Source organism: Dromaius novaehollandiae, chromosome 8 (assembly GCF_036370855.1).
Source record: "Dromaius novaehollandiae isolate bDroNov1 chromosome 8, bDroNov1.hap1, whole genome shotgun sequence".
Classification (NCBI taxonomy): Eukaryota; Metazoa; Chordata; class Aves; order Casuariiformes; family Dromaiidae; genus Dromaius; species Dromaius novaehollandiae.
This window is the reverse complement of record NC_088105.1, coordinates 16683093-16710260: the sequence shown is the minus strand read 5'-3', so window position 1 is coordinate 16710260 and position 27168 is coordinate 16683093. Positions and strand designations below refer to the sequence as shown.

The 27168-nt window shown below is 38.3% G+C and overlaps 1 long non-coding RNA gene across 14 annotated transcripts in view; it reads left to right on the top strand.

Annotated features, from left to right (window-relative positions):
- Positions 1–437: 437 nt before the first annotated feature.
- The window catches only part of LOC112994447 (uncharacterized), a 65202-nt gene continuing 38471 nt past the window's right edge, over positions 438–27168 (top strand). For 6 of the 14 annotated variants that reach the window (XR_003261945.2, XR_010390150.1, XR_010390154.1 and 3 more), the window contains exon 1: positions 440–868. This is a non-coding gene — a long non-coding RNA (uncharacterized LOC112994447). Of the gene's footprint in view, positions 869–27168 lie in introns of all 14 variants that reach the window. The other 8 variants (XR_010390157.1, XR_003261946.2, XR_010390151.1 and 5 more) reach the window with 4 other exon arrangements.

The window sequence follows — 27168 nt, the reverse complement described above, 5'->3', positions numbered from 1 at the left end:
CAATATTCCTGAGAAATCCAATAGTTCCAAAAAAATTATTTTCTATTTCAACTCAAATTACTAGTCTAGGTTTTGGGAGTGCTGGATCCATTTACGCGGCTTGTGTGACCCAAAAGGTCAGGTCAGATGATCCTGATACAGTCCCTTCTGGGCTAAAAAAATCTAGAAATGGGAAAATAACCACCCTCTTTAGTCAGCCAGAATAAATGGTCGAGTTAGTCCACTGAAATCATTGTACATCCCGTAACACTGTCTTACTCTAAAAGTGAAATCTCTACCCTTGAACCTGAACAAGAAAGTCATTTCAGTTTCTCTCTGCTTCCTAAGTTAACTGCAAGCGTTTCCTGGCATACAGAACAGCGGCAGAAAAAGGAAAAACGTAGACTTGAGAAGAGCACAGCTTCCAATCCCCACCCACCAGCTTCAGTCAAAGGATGACTCCAGTCCCTTTCTTAACTAATCCTGTCACTGTAAAATCCTACAGTCATTCTTCCACACATAAAGGGAAAACGGACTCACTAGGAGGACCTAGACTCTTGCAGCTTGAACTGTTAACCAATGGTGGAAACGCGAGGCTGCCGAAGTTGTGCCTGCCGAGCCAATCGAGTGGATGCGTGTGTCCCACATGACTGTGTTTCCCCTGTCTTTCACATGGGCAGTATTTAGTTCAATTCAGAACTGCAGATAGTATAGCCTGCACGGCAGCAATGGGATGTCTGAGCGTGAGCGGCTGGCTTCCGAGGGCCGCCACCAAGCCCGCGCATACGTGTCTCCTGAGCTACCCTGGGATTGTGCCCCTTGCCATCCGCCCACCCTCGTCTCTGCAGAAGGAGGCAGCGCGACCGGCACAGCGCAACAAAACAAAACTGTGAGTATAGGGTCTATTTATCTTTATTTTTAGCCGTAAAAGAAACCCCTTAAAACTGTCCAAATGCTACGTGCACCAAATTGGTGGTTACTTTTTCTTACGAGATGAACAAGTATCTAAAGTGCTATTCAAATTCAGAAATATTTCTTGCATGCTTCAATAAAAGAAAAAGAGAAAAGAGTTATCCTTCAGGGCAGTGCCTGCATGCATACTGCATGCCACGCCGCTCCCTGACATAGCCAGCGTGCTGCTTTGTTCATGAAGAAAAACAAAGACAAAAAGCCCTACACATGTATGTTGTTCACTTTTATTTGCACTCTGTGTCTAATCAGGCCTGATCTGTCCCCAAGGGGAGAAAATAAAGGCAAACTTTAACTCTGCCAGCGAGAACAGCCCAGACTTTCCAGACATCTGACAGCTATTATAATTAGCTATGAAAGACAGCAAAGACACTTTGGGGCAAATAGCTGTTACATTTGGAACAATGAGGCCGTGCAAGGTTCCCATCCCACCCCTTCCACGGCGGGAGGGGCAGCGCAGAGCGCAAGGAGCCAGCGTTAGGAAAAGGGTTATGGCTGTACTAAAAAAAACCTCGAGCCGTATATCTGGACTCGCTCAGCATGAGGAGAGGCTTTTTGATAAGAAACTTTAACTGTCGCTAGGCTGTGACTTCCATGCACTCAAATGCTGGTGGGGTGGGAAAGGGAGCGGGGCTCGCAGCACGGCGTCAGGGGGTCGGGCGGAGGGGCGTGGGGGCAAAAAGAAGGGAATATTCATAGCAGCATACATTGCAACTGCTTCCTAGATCTGTGCTTGCCAAATCTCCTTACGTCTAAGTTGCTTTCTGGGCAAGATTTATGAGAGTTCTCAAACAGAAGCAACAGACAAAGCAGAGCTTTTCTTCTTCTTCTCCGGGAAAGAAATTGAATCCAAATGGCTAACTGTATAATAAGAAACACTAATTCATATTTTGTTTATATTTTTTTAAATCTTCATAAGATCTTTAATAAGATACACACACACACTCCTTCCCACCCTCACCCTACCCTACCAAAAGTTAGATCTTGAAAACTACATTCAGAAGGGAAAAAAGCAAAGACAATAGAAATCTGGCTCAGTCCTAGCTGCACTGGATCTCTAATAAAGCATGAAGCGAAAACAGTTTCTGAGTGAAAGATGAGCAGACTTCTTTTTTAAAAAAAATAATAACTGCAATAAGGAGAAATTGTTGAAAGACTCCAGACGCTACTAATTATGGCTTAAATAAATCTTCCTGGACAGATGTTTGCGTGCTCCCACTGCAGGGAAAGGAACATTAAAAGAAGCATTTTTTAAGACGGAGGATTTGATGTGAATTTTCACTTTTTTTTTTTTTTTTTTTAACTACACCATTTTATTCTTTGTCTGCCCTCCTGTTATCTCCCCCTCCCCCAACCGCCGCCCACTGTGAGCCGAGACACCTGAAGGCTAGACATAATGATCAACAGAGCGCTGCGCTGCGCTCGCCCGCCTGGAGTCCAGCCAGATTTTTTTCCCCTGCCACAATCGCGGAGCCTGCACGCAATGCACGGCCGGCCCCGTGCTCTGCTATGTGCGGATCAGACAGCAGTCTGAGCCCTGCTGCACAAAGATTAAAGACAAACACAAACCTTTTCTCCTTCTGTCAGCCCGGCTCGGTTTCAACTTTTGATTCTAGGATAATATGAAATACTTAACTTTGTAAATATATATGTGCATTGTCATATAAAACATGTGTATATGTGCATGCACTTTCCGCACAGGGTAACTAGGGGCATCCCTTATTTCTCATTTTATAATCATTTCTGCTCTAGTTTCACAATCAATGCAATATTTTATGCTGAGTTCACACATCACTTAGATAATTGCCCACGTAGCTCACGTATGTTATGTAAAGATTTTGTATGCGAATACAGCACATTATATAAGGATATATAGACAGTGTATAGAGACCTATATCTGAAAGGCAGAAATACTGAAACACTTAAACATATTTGGTTTTAGAAAGATTAGCAAGACCTCCTAGACACATTTGTGGCAGTTTTAAACCTGCCACATGCACATGCTTTGTAGGTAGGCTGTCTACCGAGCGCAGAAGGGGAGCGTGGCGGGGGGATATTTCGCTTAGCTGGCCTTGCCGTCACCGGCCTCGGTCGCCACCGCGCAGAGAACCACGGCCTGGCCGAGCGTGCGGCATCGCTCCGGAAAGTTGGTCTTCTGAACATGATACTCCCCAAAATAGTTGCTCTCCGTTTGGTGAGGCCAGGCGTAGGGTTAACAGAGACACCCAAGGGAAAGGGAGATTCAAAGATTTTTTTTTCTATATGTATGCAGCGTGGACCCATTTTTAAAAATTCCTTTGAATTGCACTGTCTTCTTGTACACATTCTTGTATGGTACAAATGGTGATTAATTGTTACTTTTCAATATGAACTTTGTGGGAACAAGACACGAAGGAAAATATGTTTTTTACATATGTGCATACACACACACATGTATCCTGTTCTTAATTTACTCCCTGAAAAGCTTTAAGAAAGTACACTTTGGTCACGCTACCAGACATCTTCAAATAGAAAAAGTGTATTTTTAGTGTTTTTCTTTAATACTACTAATAAGAACTATTAAAAAAGGAACTCAGCACAGATATCACATAAATTTAGTCTTACAAAAACAAAGCAAAAACAAAAAGGCCCAAAAAACAGATGCAACTTCCTTTGCAAACAGCAGCAGACACATACAAATAAAGGTTGCATCTAGTGACAACAATATCCGCAGGCAAGGTCAAGAGTCCAGAAAATGTATTTCAAAGAAATGAAGAGAAAGAGTCGAGAACGCTATTCAAATTTGTATTCCTGTAATTTTAAAACAAGTGATTTTACACCTTCCTAAAGGAATATTAGATATACCTCGTATGAAATACTAGTAGCTAACTCAACACAATGGTTGTACAAGAGAAGTACATACCTGTAACTTGGATACATTTGTAACTTCAGTTGTATTAATATGCTAATTCCCCTTCTACTTTTTCTGGCATATTATGCTTGAAAAAATAAAATTTGTCACTTTTGTTTCACAAATGAATTTCAAAATAGTGATTGCAGTTACATTTTGAAGTGATGACTTTAATTTTCTTAAGCTAATGACAATAAGCAGGCATACTTTTATCCATTTCCTAAAGACTGAAATGCTATGCAAATCAATTCTGCTAAACTCGGGAAGTGATGTATACACTACCTTACAATAGAAGGGATATTTCAACCAGCAATTTATATATCTAGTCTGTGACTAATCATTACTTTTTCATTCACAAAAAAGTTTAGTATTAAAGGCAGGCATGTAAATATAAGGCCTTAGATCCATGTTTAGTTCAATATTCTCCCCTTCTCCCCAGTAAGGTCACTTGATTTAAGTGCTGGGTATTCAGGAACTCTGACTAAAGTAGGTGTGAGATAAAAACATCCAGCATCTTTGCAAATACAGCATTAGCCTCAAGCTGCTGTTGCCCAGGGACCTGAGATTTAGAGCTATGAGATTGAGCTTTTATCCCAAAGAGTTTATTTACCCAAATTTGAAAATTCTGACCTGTGTTTTTCAGTGACTTCTTTAAACTTTTAAATGGTTGCTGATGTTGAAGCAAAGCAATCATAGAAGTTCGTGCATATTTATGACACCGTTCCTAACATGTTTGATGGCTATTACATTTGATCTCTTAGCCTACAACCTACAGTTGGTTGTGCAAACTCCATGGGGCTACTCACAGAAATTTCAAGTTCTAATTTCTTTTTTAAATACTCCTCTGCCCTTTTCTCCCCATGCTTCCCCTATTGCATCCACTTGCTTAAGCCTTTTGCTGCTCAAGCAGAAGTGCAAGTTTCAGTCATAAGAATAAACCACTCCGGATTAGTTCCAAAACTTTCAAAAGATCGGTTGTTCCAACGATACCTTTATGCAGCAGAAGTAATTTGAGAGCCTACCAGAAATGCAGTCAGTCTCACTAAGGTAATAGGGTCAAATGAGCTCATGCATTACAGATAGGAAGAGAGCTGTGCATTGCATTTTTATAGTTAAAAAGCACAGTGTTTTAATGTAAACAGATTTCTGTTTGATATTTTGGCAAACTGTTGCAAAGACCTAACTACGGCTGAGCCAAAATGACTTTCGGCATGGTACAGTTAGACCAGATGGCCACGTGTTCTTTTCTTATTTAGATGAGACTTTTCTTTTCAATAACATCTTTCTTCCTGACCTGCTTAAAAATTCCAGCGAATGAAATCAGCACAGGATTTTCAATTCTAATTGACCATGTGCAGAGGAAGGGCCAGTAGAGAAATCAGTAGGGCCATTGTAAGGCACACTGCATCAATCTCCCCTTTGTCCTGAATCTTTTCTAGCATGAGCTACAATAATTAAGAATATATAATTTATATAAGTTGTACAGCAGCAAATCTAGTTGCATTCAGGCAAAAATCATTCCAAGGTCCTTTTCTACAGATGTCTGCAACAAGCAGTATGTGTGGCTATCGCGCACCAGACAAACAGGTACTCAGCATCATTTCATTGCCAAATGTTTAAGAAAAAAAGAAAACCCCTCAAAACAAAGAGTGAATAAAAGCAAAGGAAAGGTGTGGGTGAATTAAGGCTCGATAAACTGCTTTCCCTTTTCTCATGAAGTCAAAAATGTAAATGATATGGTACTTCTCAAATAAAAAAGAAAACTAGCATTTAAAAATGACAGAAAAATAAAATAGTTACTGTCCAAAATACCCACTATTAAAACACCTGAAATCTTTAATTGCTATAATTTGCCTAGGTAGATTTTACACACCCACCCCACCCACACTAAATGGGTCTTAGATCACAGGCTTGTTTGTGTCTGAGTGATATACGCATAAAGTGCAGATTGTAAGTACTGTACACATCACACGTTACCTACAGAAACATGCACACAGATTACATCATAAGAATCTTACGTGCTAGTTTATTTGAATTTAGTGAGATATCATCTGTGGACTAATATAACTACATTTATTGAGATTTAGCAAGTAGAGCGTACAAAACACACACAAAGTCCTACCTATATGTTTACTTAATCTACAGATAAGGTAAGTGAGTAGAATGAATCCTTTAGAAGGAAAGAAAAAAAAAAGACCAGTTGAAAGCAATACATAGCAAGCACTTTTACACAAGCATAACATTTGGCTACAGATTTACTTTCACTGTACCATTTAGTACAAATTCCCTCTACCATTCACAGTTTGGTTTAGCATTATGGTGGGTTTTAGATTATCGCTATAAGCTTCAATCAAGGAACAATCGAGCTGCTCTGGAAAATCATTTCCAAAAAATAATTATGAAAATGGTTTAGATAAGCCTCCTTTTCCTCAATTGAATCAGATTTTCATTAAAATCCCAATCACTTGTTAAATGTAAGGTGAAAGGAACAGAAGAAAATGCAGCGGGCAGCATGGCCATTGCTATACGTCAAGCACGCAGTCAGAATAACACATGCATGAAGAAACATGCCTGAGAACATAAAACAAAGCCGAAGACTTTGGGACTGGCCCTGCAGACTTGCTAAAAGGTCTGGTTTCAGCTCCCCAGCAAGATGCTTTGTAGCCTTGAGTGAATCATTTAACTGCCTTAGCTTCTCATCTACATCACACGAGCCGAAGTCGAGTGGCGAATGTGTGGTTATTGTGAGGCCTCTATGGAGACATGACAGTGAAGGCACTGAGGCACCTAATATGCTGGAGAAGATGATGGAGGCTAAGGCTCCAGCCAGAACAATACAGTCTGGTTGGTTGGTTGGTTTTTCAGCCAGGTAATTTTTGGTGTGGTGTTTCTTTAGCTAGATGATAGGAAATCTGTGTCTCAGGGCATACAGTACTCAGATTTAGTTGAATTTTCTTGGTTTTTCATGTGCTTGAATGTTCAAATTTATTTATGTTTTTACTAACAAGCAACAAAACATCAGAATTTAGGATAAATAGAAGACACAGCTTCATCTCTAAGGACAGGCTACATTCAGCAGAAAGGGCTGCCATGCAAGGCCTAACTCAGAAACGCCGACTCTTGTAGAGGGATTGCTTGGTTAGCGGACTGCTCCAGTGAGACTAACCGCCAGCTGAAACGCTGCGTGGGGCAAAGAGGAGCGCCAGCCCCCAGCCCTAGATATTTACCTTCAGTCACTGTGCACTGAGGCCCCGCTTATGTAATGCAGTTAAGCACATGCTTACTTTTAAAGCCTGAAGGCATCCAGCCTGCCACTTTCATGCTCAAAGTTAAGCATATGTTTTAAGTATCTTGGTGAAATATGTCTTTAATTTCTACAGTAGCCTTTGCAAGCATGAGAAGTAAATGCTCCGTTAGCAGACGCAGTACTGCATTGGTTAAGTTGTGCTTGCGGGTTCACCTTTCTGTTTCTTTTGACAGTCCTTTGATTTCACAGCTAAATAGACTGCATTATAAACCCTTGGGCTGAGGCAGGACTAGAAACCAGGGGGCCTGAAGATGACCATGAGGCTTCACAGCGCATTGTCAGGCGCCATTTTGCGGCTCCCTGGACGCGCCGTGCCCGCGCGCCAAACGGGGGGAAACGCGCTCGTCTCGGCGGGCAGACAGGGCCCATCTTTGTGCGAGAGAAAAAAAATCATTTTCTGCTGAATGTTTGTATTAATATTCATGCACAGTATGAAAGAAATACTCAGACTTTCAACTCTTTTGTCAGTGCTGTTCAAGAGTTATAAAAATTCATTAAGAAAATGGCAATGGGGCCAGGCTGCTGCTTGCCTCAGAGTGGGGGAGCGGGGAAGGGGCCGCGGGGAAATATCCTGCGGGGAAGCACAGCCTCATACCAGGCTCCGAATAAAAAGAGGAAGTAAGCAAAATATGTAAGGTTACGTGTAATTAATGGGCTGTATTTCACCAGCCTATTTTTACTGTCAAGGCTCCAGACTATATTAGCAGTCTACCCAGTCCCTTAAGCCATGAGATGTGGATAATGGGATTGGATAAAATGATTAAAATCAGTTTGCTGTCATGGTTTCAGCTAGTAAATGTAGCAGATGCAAAAATGAAAGACTTAATCATATGATAAAAGTACAAGCACCGCTTTATGATTTACCTCTACATTTTCCCAGGTTAGAGAAATAGTTTATGAGTGGTTTTTGTTTGATTAAAGAAAGCAACAATGACAAACAAGATGATTGTTTTTTTGCAGTGTCCCAGTTGAAGCTGTTTTTTTCTAGCCAAACACAATTTCAAAAGAAGTTGTAAAAACAAACATTACACTACTTCCCCTGAAATATTTTATGTGAAGTTTCTAGTTCAGAAACTTTTCAGAAAAGGGATGTTTGCAGAGTCTGATAACTTTTTTTTTTTTTTTTTGCAAAAGTCTGATAATTTCCCAGAATACCTTACCCATATGCTGAGTTTGTGCTTTTGTTTTCAAGCAATATTTTTAGTTTGCTTTGAAGCCACTTTTCTAAGGGAATAATTTGCAAAAGGGAGGATCTGAAAAGATGAGAAGTCTAATGAATGACAACGGTGAAGGAGAAAAGCAGCTCCCAAGGTTGATTAAGAGACATAGAAAGGGTTAAAATTTCAGATCTTTATGTAAGAATCAAAAATGAAAGGAGAGTTAAAAAGGGGGAGAGGGAGGGGAAAGAGCTAAGCTGCTGGTGACTTGAGTGTATTTATGGATTACTATGTCTTGAAAAGAAGAAAACCAGAGTTGTAAGATGACACTGCAGGGGTTGTCTGGACTTTTCACCGCGCGTAAGGTCTGTTTAGTCAGTGTCTTAATGCCTAATGCTGACCTTTGCCCTCTTCACTCCTCCCTGCTCCAGGTGCAACATTTTTGCAAGTGCTTTAACATTATTAGAAAGATTGTGCAGGTTTCACATGCTGCAAAGTGCACAGAGGGCTTTACACAACAGCATCCATTACACACAGACATGCAATATCGAGGCTTAGCAAATTTTTTCTTTCGTAAGTACACACAGTGATTTATTTTATGCATTTTCCACTATTAGTCATTACTGCATTAAATTAATAAAAACAAAAGGTTCTTTGAAAGAGCATGCTATTTGCATAATTCTAAAATAGCAAGATGCAAGATTAAGTTTAAACTAGTGCTGCGCATTCCCCAGCACTTTGAATTATAGCAAGGGTGTGCAACGTATGCCTGCGACACTACTGATCTCTCATATTAACTCTCTTTGCTATGGAAATGGGAAACAAAAACAAGAGAACTCATTGCTACAAAACAGCCATAGCGCTTAGCTGACTTTCCTCAAAAACAAATTGATTTATTGTATTGTTATTAATTATATCTGGCCTGATAAACTTTAAAGAAAAACCCTAACAGTTTTACAGTCTAGTGATAAAAGGACTTAAATTGCACAAAGTCTTCATAATTCCAACTTTGATTTACAGAAATAGGAGCATAGTAACAGTGTATATAAATACAAGAGGCAATATATTCTGAAATTGTCAGTTACGCATGTAATATGAAAGATGGCACACACACACGTCATGTTTATGCCTTACATTTAATAGATTACTTAGATTTTGGAGGACTTGCAATTGGACTTTGCTGGGGCGAAGAGCGTGAGCTGAGTACCATCATTCTCAAAGCCATTGAAGATTTCATGGCATTTCTAGAAAAACAACAGTGGTGCTTTCCTGCCACTGCGGAAAGCCATTTTCTCCATTCACACAGCGTTACAAGACAGTGACTGCTCCTTCAGCTGTGGACCTGGCAATTAAGATCCGTAACTTTTTCACCTTATGATACCATTTACTAAGACGCACTCTGCGGGACTACAGTGTGAATTTTACTGGAAATACAGACCTGTCCAGGACATGGAAGCAGGTTTCCAGCGCTTTGTGATCTATACTAGCCGACTCTGCCCAGGAAAAATTCAGAAGTCAGGGTTTAGATGTTTAAAGCTTTAAACCACTAACCAACTTCCCCCACATTCATTCTCCTCTGAGCTATATTGCAAAAGAGTCATTAAGGTGGAGGAAAAGAATAGAGGAAGGGGATTGATTTAAGAGAGGCGGCCAGCGGCAGCCGATTCTTTATGGAGAAGCACAGTTCTTCACAGCTCTCTGGCCCAAATAACCCAGGTTAACACACCTCCCAGGCACCCTGGCACTGCAAAGCACTGCGTAAAAAGAAGTCTGATGAGGGTTTACATTTAGGGAACTTTCCTGATAGAGATGTGTTTTGCTCTGGACTAGTTAAACATTTTACCTGAATTGTCTTTCCACATATGACAAGCAAGCTGTGGTATACTCTGTCTTTCTAAAAGAGTATTTTGTGGTTTTCCTATGACATCTGTATGTAAATTAAATTAGGCTGACTTCATTTTCCAGGTATTTTTAAAGGGTTAGGGGCTTTTTATTTTTTATTTAAAGAAAACTTTACTGTATGATCATACTAGTCCATTCCAGAATTAGGCAGAAGTCGAAAGATCCAAAAATTCTGGGAAATGTGCTGAGGCAGCTTTCTGTTACGGCTCTTTGTTTCAGTTGTTACATTTGGACTACAAGGGAATCAAGAAAAAAAATGAAAAGTTGTTTACTGCATGACAGACTATTTCTAGAGCTGGGCAGCTTCATCTCAGCACAAAGAGTGCTCCTGTTCGCAGTGCAGCTGCTAACTACTCATCAACACTCCTTGTTTAAGAGTAGGTTACAATTAGAAGTCAAAACATTAAAGCAACCTGAAATGTTATTATTGTAGTAAACCAGGCAACTGGATTTGATTTTGATCCAGACTGTATCTCTTTGCTCCTGACATTATTTACAAGGCACATATTTAGTGCAGGTGGTACTGTCCTTAATTTCACTGAAGGTCAAGTGTACTTGTCATAATTGTATTTTTTGCACAGCTGAGAATTCAGCTACTTTTGTCGACTGAAAACAGACAGACATTGTTTCTGTGAAGGAAACACAGCACTGAAGAGCTGGTCTTGGAGTAAACAGAATGCGCTAATATTTCACGCCATTCCCTTAGTATCTTGTCAAAAGCACCAGTTCTGAGACTGCGCTAAAGCAGAGGAAACACCCATTTGGATACTAAACCTAGAGAACTTCAGAATTCTTTGTCTGGAAAAGTGCTTTCTCTTGATTTTGTTTTTAAGCAGTTTGTTCCATTCTTGATACCTTAGGGGCTTTTGCAGCACAATTTCTAATTTTTCAAATATTTTGTCACCACTTCCTAGTTCTTGTGAATGTGACTGGGGTGCTTCCAGGAACACTTGCAGTCTTTCAGAGATATCACTTCATCCCCATAGCATCAGCTTGTCTTCTATAAAAGGCTGGCAGTGAAATCAAGAATATCTGCCACTCACCCCTAAAGTAGAAAACCAGTCTTTACACAGCCTGAACCTACCTGAGGAGTAAAGGTCATTCTAATGTTTTTTTTTTTTCTTTTTTAAACTAAACTTTAGCTAGATACTATCTGTGAATCTTTTTCAAGATTGCAATCTGAGGTGAAGTTCTTGTAATGTCTGTAAAGGACTGATTTGACAGTGATTTGCAAGTATACAATCAAATAAAACTTTAATTAGTCAAGTTTCTATTCTAAGTACAGAAAAAAACAGATAACCAAGAATACAAATGCATTTAGCCTTCTGCTCTTCTGGAATGTCAAAAATGCATCTCTCAAAGCTTAGCTTGTAAGAAGAGTGATGTAAAGCTTATTCTCTGTAAATTCTAAACCAATTTGTTACAATTGTTATCTTCAATAATAATTCTGCAGCAAAAATAGCATGGCAGAAATAGGACAGTATTCTTATGTCTTAATTCATTTGCCATTATGAATGATCAGTCCCTTCTAACCCAATGTATGCTACAAAGAAGTCCACCTGAAATATAGGAAACTGTCCATTGAAGCTGTTTTTTGCTGTGAATACACACAGCCCTCCTCCCCTAACTTACGATGATTCCTGTTGCCTTCAGTACAAATTTTATCTGAAGAAAGGAAATCAGAACAATGCATCTGAGTTGTGCTTCTTTTTTAGGCTCTTTTCTACTTTTTTCATTATGGCTTGTATTAATGAAATGTGTGTCTCCCGTAATTTTTATATAATACTTCAGTCTTGTTCAACACTTCTTTTAAAGAGATTTTCTTTCAATAAACAATTCCATAATATACCAAAGACATGGAATAGAAGAAAAAAAAGAATAAATGTGCATTGTCAGGATCAGAACCCAGATGTGCTCCAGAGCATCAGTTCACAGAAGTCTAGCAAGGAGGCAGCTTCTCCTGTACGATCCCCATGCTGCTGAACTGCACCTCACCCATCTCTTCTGTCCCATCCAACCTGCTTCTTAAACCACTCTGCTCTGCACCGAAATCACTCAATTCCCCTGCCAAAGGCATGCGCTCAAGAACTAAGAATAGGATCTACTGATATTTGCCATAAGAAAATGGAAAAAGCCACTCAGGATGGGATTTTTTTTTTTGGTTTTGTTTGTTTGTTTGTTTGTTTGTTTTTTTACTTAAAAGCATAAATGCAAGTAAAATAGTGCCTCTGTGTAGGGAAGTTCATTCACAAAGATACATATATAAATTTACCCAAGAAAGATTAGGACTTCAAATCTACAATTGCATTATTAATGGAAACAGCAAATAAATCACCAAGTTGCAATCTGAATAGTCTGTCTTTATTTATCCTACTTGCACTATTAGAGACGAGTTTCCACAAAGCACAAAATAGTATGATAAAGTGAGCATTTAGTCTCATGAAATTTCAGTGAGTCAAAATATGAGACATTGTTACTTCAATCTGTGGGATTCATCTGTCAGCATTTTGTTTCAAAATCCAAGCTTCCTCTTTCCTCCCCTCATTTGCAACTCATGTGCATTAAAAAAAAAAAAACTTTTACTGTTTTATTTTGTGGTTAAATTCACATTTCAATCCTATAAATCCTGTCCTCAAAAAAAGAAAGAAAAAAAGAAAAAGAAATAGAAACATGATCCCTTTAACCAATATCCCCTGCCAGTTTTGTACTTATGCTCAGGGAATAATTAGAGTTTACATAAGTTCATTTAGAAAGTCATAATTCATCATGACCAACCTGTTAGTACCAATATTATCACTGAACTTCTCACACTCAGTAGCAAAATTTTGGTAACTTAATTAAGATCTTTGCCATGAAAAATCTATTGGTCATGTTAACGAAGGAAGCAACCTGAGCTACATGAAAAGCTGATGAAGTTCATGCCCTTTTTCAGAGAGTTGAATTAAGGAGTTATTTGTTGAATGACAGGTTTAATTCTATACATAAAGTCAAAAATCTTAACTTTAAGACAGAAACAGGCCAAAGGAAACAAGAACTAACCCTGAATACACATGAAGTTCATGAAAATATTTCTTAGTTACGTAACCAAGTCTGTTTGCCGAGAGATACGTGATGTACCTGCTCCCCAGGCAGGTTGTTTTGTAGCAACTGCACTGGGGTAGGGAAACCCAATTGGCAGTTAGGGGTGGATAATCCCGTTGGCTCTTCTGGGGTTAGGACTCCATCCGGGTTTTGCGCCAAACACACGAGCATCCCTGGTAGAAAGAGACTGGTGCTCTGAAACCTGCGGGTGCAGACTGAGAGTCCCTCAAGGCCACCGAAACCACCAGAGGGAACTTCTGCTGAAGTGACAAACTGTATTTTATTAAGGGCCAGATCTCTAGTCTGTCCTTCTCTAGCACCGCTGTGCTGGGTAATGTGTTGCACCTACGTCCTCTCCTTTTCTTCCCTTCCGAGTGATTTACACAGAACAGAGAGCAATGATTTCCTGCTGGATGCCCTCAGGATTCACTGCCTAATATTGCTAGGGGCAAGCAAAGAAAGTCAAGAAAATTTGAAGCCTTTATGGGAGAGGAGCTAGTAGCCTACGGCTGCACGATCTTAGTGAGCTTCCTGCTGCTTTTTCTCTTAGCTTTCTACAACAGGAGGCGGCTAGCATGAAGAAAACTAGAACTGTGAATCTCTTATTTCCAAAGATTTATCATCCAGTATTTTTAAATTTAGAAACATAACTTGGCTGGCATTTCTTTTACTGCACAAATATGAAATAAGTGAGGTTACCATAGCATGAAAGAGAAGTGTGGGGGAGAAGACCTACTTTTCAATTGTTCTGTTTTAAAATCCATACTTTATTTCATGCCAAGCAATGTGATTCACGGGAAAAAAGTCATTCTGCATTGAGAGGTACTAGGCATTCCTCATGATACAAGCGCATTTCTGAATGAAGACCTTCTGTATTGTTTTCCATTTCCTTAAGAAGGCCTCAGACTGTACCAGCTGTCCAAACATATTTACAGTCTCTCTGCACTCTGCTTCGAGCCCACTGTAGTGGAATGTCTCTAAGGGTCAAAGGTAGCATAACTGAAGAGTTATTGTTTTGGTTTGTTTTTTAAGACACAAAGACTGATATACATTTTCTGCAAACCTAGCTATGCAGATAGCTAACTGATTTTAGAAGAATTTGTTAATTAATTCAGAGATGCAACCTCTCTGAGTGACCGTTAACCACTTAGCATTTTTTTTAAATGTAGCTTGCTTTTGAATTACCTAGTTTTTCTCTATTGCCCTCTCCTTCTGATTTTTTTTCCTTTGTAAGATGTTAGTTGAGTACCAAAAGCAAAACCCATATCACCCAATGTACTTGCCAGATTAGTTATACACTGTTTTACTTATTCAGTTAAGGGGGGGGGGGGGGAGTAAACATTTTGGATTAGATGATACATTCACATCTGAACCCAAGAGCTGAAATCAGATCGAGTTTACCTAAATGCAGATAAGCAATTACTGAATAACTGACATAGCATATTCATCACTTGAATCAGATGCTCAAGCCTTGATGATTAATATCTTCTTTGAGATTGTTATTTGGAAAATCCCTCCCCCATCCTCCAGGAAGACATCTGAATAGCACTGAATGGAGTTTAATGTTTGAACATCCCATCTGGTTTCATCATGTTAACGCAATATTCCAAGTTATTCAAAAAGTATGAACAATGGATATTGTATTCCATATAGCACCATGTGGATTTCATCTTTAAAAGATGGTAGCACTATGGAATTCAACCTTTTAACTAAAAGTCAAAACATTTCATATACCAAAAACTTATTTCCCATAACCTCAGAAAAGTCTTGGATTTATCTTTTTATGAATGATGAGCAGAAGATGACTCACTCCTATAGTGTCACACTCATTCTTACCCATCATGTTACCTATCCTGATAAATCAAGGACATGTTTCCTGAACTTGGTGTTAAAAAGCAATATTAAGACAGACTTGCACGTAACTTCAGCAGAGTAACTTCTTATTTTCATCCTCAAATTACTTCCATATTGCTTAAAAATGAACATTGAAATTTGCCATGAGGCAAGTGGAAGTTGGGCACCTTTGCCTTCCACGGGTGGTAATTCCACCTTTTACTGAGATTAACAAAACCTACAAAGTCTCACTTCAAAACAAGTGGTGAGTAAGCATGTTCTTCAGCAAGCCAGTACTAGCCTGTCTTGATGATGCTGAAAGAACATGTCTCATTCATCTGTTCTCTTGAATAAAAATTAAAAAAAAAAAAAAAAAAATCAATAGCATTTCTTTTTCAAGTATTTTTTTTGTCTTTATTTCTTTATAATAATGATTGACCCGTGGTTCTGTATCACTGACTTTAACAGGTATTTTCTCTATTTATTAAAGGATCCCCACTGGAAACAAGTATACAATAAATGGCTTATTATGAGAAGTTAACAGAATTCATTTTCAGACTGAAAGAGATTCAGAGAGATTCAGGTGCCACAAAGTATTTAAATATTTGCTAGCCATCCTTTAAGTAGTCAGATAAAAATAGATTACTTCATCCGAACACTTGAGAAAGTGAATGGCTTTCACCCGCTGGGGCAAAAGGATGGGGAAGGAACGTAGAGATTAGAAGAGAAACATATTTTCAGGAGAACAAAGTACAGCAAACATGTTTGAAACTTGACACAAAGTGTGTGATCATGTCATTTTTAAGTCATATTGCAGAATCTCAACTCATTTTACTTTTTGGAGGTAGGCTTCTAGAAGATTTTCTTTCTCATCAAAAATCAAATGGAACTAGACAGGAAAAGCGACTAGCTCAAAACTCCGAAGCCAGAATCAGAGCTGTGCAATAAGACATTACAGATTTGGCTGATGGGAAAAGACATAAATAGGATTAGGTGGAGGCTGATTAACAATGATTAAATTACACCATCCAAACTTTTCTAAACTCTGCTGAAATGTATCCTTTCTTTAGTGTCACCTTAATTACCATCCAGGTCATATGGTGAAGAAAGTTAGATAAATGTGGATGCTACAAAACAAGGGGGAAATCACAAGACATCATGATTTTCATACTTCTCTTGAAGCCAGATGGGAAGGCTAGAGTTGCCCCAGCATCTCAATCAGAAATATTTAAGAGGCTATTAATGATGATGCTTAGAATATCAATTTGTGTTGTCTGGGAAGTTTGCCCTCTATATTGTCTCAGTTGACAAAACCTATCTAGAGGACCAGGACCTCTGTATTTGGAAGTGAAAGGGAAAAGCAGAAGAAAATGTGTTCCAGTTCACTTTATGGAAGTCAGTGACTTGTGGGAGGTACTGAATAAGTCCACAGCGATGCTGGGTTGAAGGTTAGCAGCATCAGTTGGGGGATTTTCTTTAATAGACATCATGCTTAAATCAGTGGTTTATAAGAATTCAACAGCGTCATCTCTAGCTGATTACAGTGGGGAAGTTACTAAACTACCTATTTCACCATGAGACCTAGAAATGATCAAACTTTGTGATTTTTAATATACTGACTCACTGTTCAGATCATCTCTAATGAATAAATCATGAATATATTAGTGAATAATCTTATTGATGACCAGCTTGTTATTGCAGAAGTAAAGAGAACAGTTTGGCTTACTTGGCCATACTTTTACCAACTCTTTTCAAACAGTTCTGGTTGAGCACTCATTCAGCTCAGATTTATGCAAGCTATAGCAGACAACCTGTTTCAGAAAGTCTTCAGAGCCTATTTGTCTAATTCAAGCACTATCTAGGAAGGCACAGCTTTAGAGTACTCAGAACTACTCACACAGTTCCTTATGTTGGCAGGCACAGTCTCTCCAAAATACACAATACTTTTCTGTCTGTAATTATTAACATAGAAAGTCCCTCTATCCTCTGTAGCACCTGAATTACTAGAAGCACTCACTGTGCACTAAACAGAAGGAGGGACAACAGAACCAAAACCCTAAACAGAATCCATCTGAAAGCACTTTTAGAAGATTTTATATTTTTATGGCATTAAGGAGACAGGAAAAGCATGTATGATCCTTGATTAAAAGAAGAAAGAATTAAAAAAAAATATGGGAATTAGGCAGTTGGTTAAACCTTGTTGTTTCCATCTAAGCATTTAGCAGAATACAAACTTGGTCCCAGAAGATGCTCTAAGGGATTGCCAATCACCTCCATTTAAGAGGACAGTAATTCAGTGTCTGATAGCACTCTTGCAACTGCCTCAGGTATCTTCGGATTTACTAGAAAACGTGGGATGTTAATGGTAATTTTTTGGTTGTGAAAGACAGTAAAGGGTATTTATTTTCTGAAGCATTGTATACAAGTACCTTGCTACTTATACCTGATGTTTAACTTTATAAAAAAAAAAGAATGCCTCCACTTTTTTATTCTGCATAAAGAGAAGGGATATCTTAACAGTTTCTGATAAAAGTTTCAGTATTAAGATAAAAATAATAGGCTTTATTGAATGTATTTACTCTTGCTGAATATCTACATAGAGCTACCATTAAACTAAACTAAAAGGTCATCCTAATGCAAAGCCTTCCAAGGGCAGTCTGATTTGAGTTGTGCTTTGATTATTTGTAACTTACGGCTAGACATATGGAGGCTCTCAGTGCATTATGATCCAAATAACTGAATTCATATTTAAACCTCTTCTCCCTTCATTAATATAACTAAGACATTTGTGCACTGCAGACATTTGAAATATCTCAGTCTCTCCCTCTTGTTAATACAATCCCATTTTCCACACATAAATGGCAAACTGCCAATTAGGGATGCACATGCTGCAATGCAAAGTAAAATAAGTAGATATGTCTGTATGTATAACTACAAGTCAGAGTATTGTCTAGTGCAGCTGGAGTGAAAAAATACTCCAGAAAAGCTAATTACAACTCCAGTCTTTATTATTATAAGCTAAAGCCTTTGTGAGTGAGAGTTACATTCCTCACTACATCTTATTTCTTTATTTCTTTATTTTTTAAATTCTTCCACTGATTCAAACCCTTGAAAATAAAATTTTTGTCAAAGATGTTAAAACAAAAACATGATTATAACAAGGCAACGTACCAAACTATTCTCTCAATTCATTTCTTTACCTCTATGGGTGAGCCTTTTAGTTGCTTTTATCCCTATCTAGAACACAATTCCAAAATAAACACCAGAATTAAAATGTATTATAAACAAAGCATATTAGCATTGATTTAAACATTTATATAAAACTTCATTTTCAAAGCTGAAGCACTTCTTGGGGAGGAAAAGGGCAAGTTACTGGTGGAGACAGCAGGAGACCCAGGTTTATCAAGGCTCCTGTTGTTACAGGTTCAGAATGATGTGAGATGGGAAACCCCACACTGCTCATTCCCGAGCTGCCAGACTGTGGGGTGCCATGCTCTTTCCCTTTATTCACTCCAAGAGTAGAACAAAGCAAATTGTCAGTACATTGAACAATCCAAGCATATAGCGAAACAGAAATCTAGACAATTGTATATGGTATATCATACACATACAATTGTATATCTCCCTCAAAAACTGGAAGTAGTAATGTGGATCAGGATGCTGAGGAAAGCATATGAAATTAAACTAGAAAACCTGTGTACTATTATTATCTCTGTACTTTCTGTACAGGTGCTTCAGGTATCTTTGCGCCTATTTGTTGAGCCTGCTCAAATAACAATACAACCATAAATGTATTTTATTCTTCCTCCTCCCTAGTTCAGGATGAGAGAGTTAGCATAGCCAGATTTTACACGTTCTGTAATCTCAGCATGGCTGTCCAGCAGTCTCTCCTCATAAAAGGCTTGGCATCTTCTCGTGCCACCCAGCTCAACATAAGCTGCTTTTCTGTAATTCATACACCACTTCTGCACAGGACCATTGCCATTTTTCATTTGCAAAAGCAACTATATGAAGTGATAGAGCTTTCAGAAAAGGGAAAATGTGTCCTACTTTTAATTTAACAGAAAGTGGCACTTCATCTTATAGCCTTGCTGATGCACTTATTAGTAATGTGATGTGTCATGTAGGTTGAAGTGAAGTTGTTTGCCTCAAGGATCAAGTGCCACTTCTCACCAAAAACGTAAGAAGATTTCACTTCATGTTTGACTCCCTAATTCACAAGCAGTGCAGCCTTTGAATATCAACGTTTCTGTCTAGCTGACAATTCACAAAGATAAACTTCATGTGAGGTTGTGCCATTTTTAAAGAAGACTCCATTGGAAACATTTCTAAGGATCAAAAGAGAATCTGTGGCCCAAAACAAATGCACTGACTCCAGAATAGCTAAGTTTCCCATCTTCAGAATTGGTTTCCTCCTGTCCAGTATCATCTCAAGTACTTTAGACAGATCTCATTCTATCTAAATTTCACTGAAATTTAATGCAGAACAGAACTGGTTTTGAACTTAAAGTTCTGTGGGATGGAAAAAGTGAGTTTTCTGCTTAGCTGTGGTCATAAAATATTTATCAGTTTCCCAGTTAAAAAATAGCAATGAATGGTATACAGTGATTCATTTCAGTATGAGAAGGACCTCATAAATCAGAATCTAGCGTTCAGTGGTCACATGTATTCAACGTACTGAGTCATATTACTTTATCCCACCCTCATACAGGTGTAACAGCAACGATGTGGCCTCCCATTAAGTAACTTGATGTTTAATCTCATCTACCAGAAGTACCTCAAAGTTGCTTTTAGCAAATCTTCCCAAAATATACATAATTAACAACTGACAGATAGAACTAAATGGACATTTTGTGGGACACTTTTTTGCTAGTCATCCTATGTAGGATCATTCCTACTGCATAAGTTTTAGTTAAAAGCTTTTAGTCTGTTCTGGACAAGTACAACTACTTATGCCTATGAACAGTCAACCTTTCAAATTAAAGATTCAGTAAAACTATTTAATAAAACAGAACAATGCCATAAACAGTCTTTCAGAAAAGTCAGTTAATTTTAATAAAAGTACCATCACATCCAGGAAACACATTTTAGGTATTTTTAAAGAGAACTGCAATTGTTAAAGAGGTATGCAAGATTATTTAGGGAAGGCAAAGGATGACTTTTGTATTTTTTTGATTAGTTGAACTTTTTAGAAAGACAGAGTCAGCTGTATATTTAAAATAGTTGTTTGCCACCAGGAGATTTTCTCTGCAAAAAATAGTTGCTATCTGGAGCAGACTTCAGACAAGATAAAAATCTTTTCAAACTCCGAGTATGACCAGAGCTAAACAAATAAGTAGTTGAAAGAGTGCTTGATACCTTTCCCTGGTCTTTGAAACCTTCATCCTAGCATTATAAGTAACACGAGATGCTACTTTTGCTGAAAGCCATCTGCAGCAGTTGTTGCAACGATGGCAAGGTGCCACTTTCAGAAGAGTGGAGCTTTGCGGTTCAGCCATCAGGCAGTGCAGGCTCCTTGGCATGGGGAAACCCCTGGGCTCTTCTAGCCCAACAGCCTAGCCAGCACCATAGCCTTCACCTTTAAATCTGTTGTAAAAGGAGGATAGTTATACCTCTGGAAATAAAAATTTGGAGGTGCTTGAAAGGATCTTTACAGACTGATCTGTTTGAGGTGCAGACTGAATAAAATACATCAGATAAGTAACCAACTTGTATGGACATTCTGGACTATCTTAATACTTAAGCTGGATCCCTTAAAAGATGACTTTTCACTGTGAACCACATACTGAAGCTATTTTCATTGGTCTTTGACTAGAAAGCTGCCTCAGAAAATAAAAAATACTGGTTGTTAATTAGAAAAGAGAATGCTGCCCCCTTGCCCAATAGTAATTATTTCAAAAAGACAAAAAATATAAGATACATGGAAAAAAACAGAAAGGTTTCTGTGATTAAGAGAGCTATGGGAAATATTTAAAACAAACATATTCCTCTATCAACTACAAGCCAAGCACACGGCACTGAGCTTGGGAATGAAAGGCAGAGATTGACTAAAATTTCTTCTGGTCTCAAGTGTCATTTTAGGGGACTCTAATGAAATTTAGACAGCTCTAGAGAAAAACGCAGAAGTTGAATGCACTAGCTACTCTTTACATATTTTAAACTATTCAGGTAGTTTAGGTTGTTGATCACTATGGATTTAGTTTTACGCCACGGATTTTTATCAAAGATTCTCTATACTTTTTAAGGGAGAAGATCAGTATAAAAATTAAAAAGAATCTGAAAAGATATATATTTAAAAAGAAAAATGCTATTAAGAGTCAATCAAATCAAACAGCAACAACAGGAACGCAGAGCAGGTCTCAGTTCAGAAAACTGCCTGCAGTTCCAAGAGGTTTTGTTTGGAAGCAAAGGAGAGTAAGAGTCACAGGGGCATCGCTAGCATCAGAACCCAGTGAGTGCCACGAGGTACAGCTTTTTCTGTAAATAGAGGGTTTTTTTAACTTTTTTGTTTTAATTACTATAATTTAAGAGGTTTTAACAATTCACTCTAACAAACCAACCTGTCACTATGGTAGGCTGTAGCACCTCCAGCGGCAATAAGGCTTGTCAGGGTGCACACTGCTGTGCCACTTACCGGAGTGACTTGTGAGGCAGGGACAAGGCCAAAGGCCAAATTATTTCGACCACCTAAGCCTCGGCATACAACAGCAATACATGCCCCCGTAGTGCTGTCATGCCAACTATGACCTTATTGCAGGTGAAGAATAGATTTAAGTTCTGGAAGTGAAACAAGATGGACAGGAATCACTGAAAAATATTTCAAGTCCTAACTTGAAGGTATATAGCAGCAACATCTTAACATTTATATATGCTAATTTAATTAGTAAAATGAAGGTATTATATACCATACTGCTCAAAAAGCATGACTAACTGCATGCACCAAAATATTATTCAACATACTGTGAAGAGAATGATTTACTGAAAAGCTTCTTGTTGAATGGTATGATTTATGTACTCGTGAAACAAGTTTGGCTGTATCAGTCTCAGTTCCTATACTAACTTTACTCAAGGAAAGAGTACTGTACAGAGCTTGCCAAAAATAAAAGTGTAAAGTCTGTGGTTTTCTTATTTAACAAAAACTCCCTTCCTGCATCATAAATGAAGGCTTCTACTACACCTGTGTCAAGTACACAAGCTAGTGAAGGAGGAGAACTTGCCAAAAAAGAAAAAAGTGCTGGCTACTTACAGAAGAGAATAGAACATGCTGTTTGTGGGTGTGGAAATTTTTCCCCCATTCAGGAAAAAAAACAGTGGTAGAGGAAATTAACCTTGACCTTTATTCTCTCTCCCTAGATCCGTTACTATAAAAAAAAAAACAAACAAAAAAAAAAAACAAACAGAAAACCCGCTCACTCAGCAAATCTTCCAATCATATTATATTTTAGATTATCCGCGAGAAATAATGTTTCTGGAAAGAAGCAATCCAAGGTAGTTATAAAAACCTTTAAGCAAATGTTAAAGCAAATAAACAAGAGTCCAGTGTCATCACATATTGCCCCCCCCCCCCCCCCCCGGCTTTCCCAAGGAATACAGGTAGTTGTGTTTACAGGAGTAAGAACATCACTGAAATCAGGCAAGGCACACACATTAATTTGGTTAGCCTGAGCTTAAACTAGGACATCAAGAAGTAATAAAAGGAGCAAGTATTCCCTTAAACCTCTGCTACCAAGAAAAGATGCAATTCCTTACTGGCTTGCATTCTTCTTCCTCTGACTGGCCGCAGTACAGGTCAGTTTGTGTCTCCAAAGGTTGAAATGAGTCTCTCAAGAAAGTTTACTATTTTTTTTTAAACTTATCTTTGTACATAAAACAAAAATAGCCTTTCCTTCCAGTATGGGAATGCCTGAACTACAAGTACAGATTTTTTATTTATCTTTTTCCTTTTTCTTTTCCCACCCCCCCCATAGCCTGCACTCCCCTTGGCTTTCGTGGTGGCAGCCCTGCAGCGGGGCCCCCCCGGGCATTGCCCTCGCTCCCGTCGCTCCCACGGCGCGAGGGGGACTTCAGAGAGGCAGGAGTCTTACCCACTGTGTGGCAGCAGCCAGCTCTTTCTGCTGAAATACAGGCAGCCTCAAGTGTCTGCCCCTTTACAGAAAATAACCAGCCATCTTGTTACATTAGCAGGTGTCTTCTGCTCCATATTTTACAGACAAGAATCCAGAAGTTTAAAGCATTTTTTTTTAATTTATGCCTACAGTGAACACCTTTGAAAGTTAAATATCTGAATTCACCTATCATATTGGCAATCCATACTTTTTATTACCTGCTGGTATCCCAGAACATTTTTTTCTTTGGTACTGGTACTGGAGAGCTCCTGCACACAACAGGGGCAACTTCCCCAGCACAGGCCAACAGTAAAACTTCAGGCAAATTCTTTAAGTCATACTCCACCTGCCTGAATCTACTCTCACGTGCTCACTGTATACTAGTGACATCTGTGCAATCATCATTTCATTTAAAAGGAGAATGAATAGGAATATCTTCTATAAATTGTGTGCCAGAATTAGGCTATTGCTTAAAAGAAGTAAGTAGAGCTTCCCAACTTCTGCAGATTAAAGAGATGTTTTTACCAAACAATTCCCACTCTAATATGGAGAGCTATAAAAATAAACCCTTAAGTACCTACTTAAATAAGAGACTGGAATGCAACTAGAAACTTTAATACTTGAAGTTGAACCTGAATGCATTTTTGCTTCAACTTCATTCTAGTTAGGTTTCTTATAAGTAGTCTATCACCAAATCAAAAATAAACATCCTCTTTCCCCTGAGGTAAATTAGACAATCAAAAACATTTAAGAATGTTGAGGCAGGAATGAATCAGGTCAGGTCAAACACAGAAAAAAAGAATATGCACAAAGTAATTAAAAATCCTAGAGGGCAAAGTGAAATATAGTTAAAAGCTGTGGTATAATCGCGTTACCTACAATTACTTTGAACCTTGCTATTTTACCAGTGAGGGCTTTGGATAATATCCTACAAAAAACTGCCTTCATCCTTTTGGGAAAAGAATGCTACAGCACAAGACAGAGCTTCCAATAAACTAGAATACCATAAAATAAACTATAAAACCTACCATAAAATAAACAAAACTAGAAAATATCTTGGAAACTACTAGTTCTCAAGAGAGCTTCCCTTGGGTACTGTGCGTATCTGGCGGTTTCAGATAACAGAATCTGCTACCAGTAGCCTGCCCTGTTAGCACTGTACTTTCTATATATTAGCATCTTTTAGATTAAACTAGGACTACATCTAGAAAGCTATTTTACACCATCTTATTATTTACTGTGCTCCTTAATCTCTTTGAAATATACATTTAATCAATCTGCAGGTGTCATTACACAAAGCACCAGTAATACGGTGCTGAACTGGACTCTAATCCCACAGTTTGAGGGATCCAAGCAGTCCAGTGGTAGGACAGCACAAATCAAAGTGTTACTTTCTAAAAGGAGCACCCTAACCATGAAAATTCCCTCCTTATTTATGAAAAATACACATTGAGAGCTGAATGCAAAGATTATGCTCAATATGAAAATTCTCTCTGGAGCGTGCAAGTCAAGATACTGAAATTCTTTATTAAAGGAGTTGATAAATTGTTTGTTCTGTAATTAGAGAATTTTCTAACTCTAGATTTATTATGTGCAGTATGTAAATGCCTGATTTTGAAGGTCCCCAAAAGCAATAAATTTGCACAGTTTTCTTCAGAGTTTTGCTGTATAACTTAACTTTTTGTGGTAAAGAAAATACATCTTTTCCACTTCATTCCAGCAGTTACTACAGTTCTAAGGTAAGAAAAAAATCTGCACGGGACAGCTTACAATCATCGCAAAAGTGCACCTTCAACTGAGAAGTGTTGTGGGTTTTTTTGTTTGTTTGTTTTTTTACTTTTTCCCATTATAATAGTCATTTGAAGTGACATTTGAGGTATTTATTTCCATTAAGAACCCAAGCATTTGTGTCAAATAGCACCATGTTCTGTAACTTGTCTCATTTAAAAGCAGTTAATCCACCTGGATACATATGATTAAAGGTGGCAGAACTCAGTACTTAACTGGAGAAGAAAATGCATTTAGAAAATAACAGAAGTCCAATTACAAACTGTGGAAATATATAATCTCATTCAGTTGAATGAGAAAAGCCTATGCATAAAGTTAGGTATATGTGCTCAAATCTCATTGAAGCGGTCAACAATAACAGAATATCTGCCAGCAAACATCTTAACGTGGCCAGACAGTGGCAGCAGCAATGTAAATTGTACAATGTAAAAATCTTCTATTTGGGTATAGTCTGTTCTTTGCATAGTATTAACTACAACTATACTAAGTAAACAGTGGCAAAATTAAATGAAATGGTGTGTTACAGTGCTAAGATATCTTCTTTGAATTTACTGAATTCCTTCCAAAATGCCTTATGGACTGACTATTTAGTATTCATCACCATGTCCCTGTACAGCAACGGCTGTTAATCTTCTAAAACGTAAAGAAAAGGGAAAACATACTAGCTGCACAAACAGGCTTATTTTTGCCTATCTTGTCATTTTTACTAGATCTGCTGTTGAGTTTTCCACAGGGGAAAAAAACAATTAAGTTCTAGTAGTTAACTGTAAATTAAACAGCTAAAGTAGGAATTTACTGCCTAGTGTGTCTAAGAATCAGTGAAACCTTCACTGCTCTTCTCAAGGTCAGCGCTAAGATAACATACAGTCTGTATCATGCAGTTGTATCATATAGTAGACACGTCAGATGATGAACCTGTAATTCAACCAGCTCAGACTTAAGTTCCAGCACAAATACAGAGTTAAACGTGCTTTCTAGTGCTTCTGAATATCACATTGTCATCGCTGCTCCCTAGAAGAACAAAAACCATCCTGCTCCCCACAAGCCCCTCCTTTGCCTCCAAAGTTATAAGCACATCAGGTGAGGGCGAGATTGAGTTTTTAGCACTGCAACGTGGAATTACTTAATTGATCTTAATAGCTCAGCTAGACAAACAGCACCGCTCTGGTTTTACAGGGATACAGAGGAGCTCAGAATTACTCTCCTTCTGTTGTTTACGTGATTCTAACAAACGAGAGGAATTTGGGGGGGGGGGGGCTCCACATGCGCGCGCGTACACACACACACACACACTACTTACTATAAAGATAATCTTTGAAGGGACAATACTGTCTTCAAAAAGAAAGAAAATTAAAAGCTTTTCCTCAATTTCCTTTCATTTCTTATCTTCCTAAAATACATATATACAGTTTGTTCCAGGAAATGTCTGAAATGCCTTCTGGTAGCTTTTAAATAAACATGAAAATCTCCTTTTGAGTTCAAAGGGTTTCACATAATGACAGAGGGAAGAGTTCTCAGACCACGATACAGACGTAAACAGAAGTAAGGAATCGCTATCGATAATTAAAATGCATTATCTTTGCTCTTGGACTTTTAGTCTGATACCACATAACTGAGTTAGACTTGAGCAAAGCTTTAGTGTGCTCGCACAGTCATCTCCTGCTCGCTAACACCAACAGACCTCAGCTGCATTTCTCAGCTACAAGCTAATGTTTCTGGGTACATGTTACTGTTGCAGTTTCATTTTTAAGTAAAGCCTTATTTACTTGTTTCCTGTTATTAATTATGGGCAACAGGATCTCTTCAAACTGTAGGAGAGGCTCTTTTAACTCCTGTCTAGACTTTTCAAGGCAAAATATTGATGAGCCCTTTAATGTTTGTGCAGAGACACAAACTGCAAAAAACATCGCTACCTCAAACAGCTTAAGACTCCTTATCACACATTTACCAAAAAGAAAAAAATAATCCTTTAACTCTCTCATGCTCACATCCTTATTGTTAGGCACTGAAGTAAGGTTTTCTTTCATAGTTGGATACTTGCTTCATCTGTCACACTGATTAATTAACAGCTCACAGTATGAGCCCTGAGCTTAAATAGCCTACTGAAATGAGAAGGAGAGATCCACATTAATATTCCATAAAATGCTGAAGAGGAAA